Source organism: Mandrillus leucophaeus, unplaced genomic scaffold, assembly GCF_000951045.1.
Source record: "Mandrillus leucophaeus isolate KB7577 unplaced genomic scaffold, Mleu.le_1.0 Scaffold616, whole genome shotgun sequence".
In the NCBI taxonomy this organism is placed as follows: domain Eukaryota; kingdom Metazoa; phylum Chordata; class Mammalia; order Primates; family Cercopithecidae; genus Mandrillus; species Mandrillus leucophaeus.
In genome coordinates, this window is record NW_012106653.1 from 1,433,732 (window position 1) to 1,436,596 (window position 2,865).

Consider the following 2,865-nt stretch of genomic DNA (forward strand, 5'->3'; position numbering starts at 1 on the left):
CACCAGGACATCACAACCCATGGTAAAAGCACCAGTGTAATCTGGCATGCAAACACGTGCAACCCGGGGTGGAGGAGGGAGTGCTGGCTATGACACATTGCTAAGTACATCTCTTTGAGGAAGTAGTGCATAACCCAAGGGCCATCCAACTGTCAAGGAAAACCCACAAATGCATTAGAAGGTCAACAGTATACCTAGATCTCCTACATTTAAATGAGATGTGATTTTCATAAGCTAAACTGTATCTTGTAGTGCGCCTTAGAGATGATTAAAAATGTGTAGTCATTTTGTAGGAAACAAAAGAGAAAAGCTGATATACTTGGAGCAAACAACTGTTATTTATGAGCAAGAGGGCTTATCTTGATATCTGTGATCTGTTTAGATATCAGTGCTAGAAATACTGGATATTGAGTATCAAGATTTTTTTAATAACTAAGACTAATAAAATATTTCTTGAAAGGCTCAAAATTTAAAAAAAAAATATTGCATTATTTTTATTAGAATGTACAGTTTATCAACTATTACTAATGCATTCTTACTCTCTAATGCAACAGGAATACATCTGTTTTTAATACTTGCTGTATAGATTCATTAGCCTACCAGTCTTTCTGATGTTTCTGCAGTGGCAGAATAAATATCATAATTAATGCTATTTTTGTGTTTATGTATGCCCTTGTTGTACAAGATCAGAGATGTTATTGGGTCTGCTAATGTGACCTTGATTTTTGCCTCAGGTGATTAGTTTAGGAAATGAAGTGTGTCCACTCATTATCCATTGGAGATTGCAAAGATACCACAGACAATCAAAATTATAATTCCAAATGAAAAGAAAGCATGATTCTTTAAAAGTGTTTAGAAGGGTGCACAGCAGGGCATATTTTCTTTCTTACTGGCAAGAGTTTGTAACTGGATATGTTAACATTACTGAGAACATGAAAACATGAAACAAAAGTATTGATTCAAGAATTTACTGAAGAAAAGAATCCAAGTGCATACTGGCTGGTTTTAGTTTATTCTTTTAAAGTACGAGTTACATCAGTTGTTTATGGCAGGCAGGTATAACTTGGCTGGTCCTTCTTGTCATGCATTTCTCAACATACATGAAAGAAAGTGTTATTTGTATTGCTAAATTTACATTATCTCCTCTTTAATTGCATCAGCTGCTAACTAGATCTAGAAATAATGACATTTAAAGGGAAAATGGCAACCATCTCCAGAAGACTGCATTATAATGGAAGAACCTAATTAATTTAACCTCACAATCCTACATAATGGCTAGCCTTCATCATTTCCACAGATGGAGCTCAGAGGAATTAACATCGTGCATCCCCACAGACTCCACAGATTGGCTGGCCAAAGGGAGATTTTTCTTTATGTTCCTTTAATGCACATATTGACAATGTCTGCTTGAAGTACACTAAAAATACAGAGTGTATGGCATTAAGAGGTGAAAATGAAAAATTCATTATTGCAAAAATACTCTGAAAGAGGCAAGACAAATTCTCTTTGTTAAGAGATGTGAGACCAAGAATTCAATGTTACCTGTAAATATTTTTTCAAGTTTAAATTTCGACAGAAAAGGAAAGCAAGGCTTAACTTCAGGAAAATTAGAGATTTGCAGGTGTCTATAACTAGTCTTTGAAAATATCATTCTTCATTTATTTCTTTCATGAATAATTTGTAATATTTTCCAGAACTTTTGCTAGTATAAGAAAATTGAGATATGTGAGGTTTTTGTATTCATGCACAGGTACAACAGGGAATATTTGGAAAAGATAATTGGATCACCAGATTGGTTTAGCTGCTATGCTATTTCTTTTACAGTGACGATTTCCTGAGGCTTTATGTACTGCTCAAAATAATTATCAGTGACAAGGTCTGGGAGCCTCTCTCCCAATCATTTTTCTTACAAAGAAATCAGGTTCTATATATTTTTAGTAAACCATATGTTTGTTACTTCACATTCCTCCATTGTGAGTATAAACATGGATGCGTGTTTTTCGGATCACAATGAACAGAGGTAATCTCAGAAAATATTGGCAATAGTCTCTGAGGGAACCCCAATTCTAAGACCCTACTGATAACTTAGATGTATCAGATGAGAAAACAGTTCCTTTAGTAGCTTTCCAAGAGGACAGTCATGAAATTGAAATTATTTACTTGGGTCCCATAGCGATCATAGAAATAGGGAAAACGACAGCTGCGTAGTGTCACCGGAGAAAGAACATTGCAGGTATTAACGCGAACGGTCCCCACTTCATTCAATGGCCATGGCACTTCCGCGTACAAGCGCTGTGTTAAGGGCGTTTTAGGGGCGTATTAGGGGCGAGAATCCGCCTTTCTTGCAGGTGCTTACAACGAATGTCGGGTTTTACAAACGTTTTCTGTCAGAGTGGTTTTTTAAGCCGTTGATCGAAACCTCCAAAATGTCCCAAATCTCTCTCCACCTCTGGAAAAGTACCGCCATCCGCCCTCTGGCATTCTCCAATCGGGCTTTCTCCAGGTAAAGCGGAGGGCGTCTTCACCTGGAGAAAGCTCTATTGGTCCTCAGGTGGCACACGGCTAACAATTAGCAACCTCCCTAAATGCATTAGCAAAGGTGTTTCTCCAGGAAACGGTAACTGGGCGTCCTTTGCGTCCTGCACAGTCACCTTCCTGATTCTTGGAAAGAACCCGAGACGGCTAGGACCCGGCTGACGCGTCCCGGCTGGTCAGCACTTCCTGGCGCCTAGCTTTGTTCTTTCCCGGGACTGTGTCCCAGGATTCCCCCAGAGCAGTGGCGGCCCCAGAAATTCTAGGAGGCCTCCGCTAAGGGCAACTATTGGCTTGGGTCTCACGGCTGGAGGTGGGGGGTCTTGTCTTCAA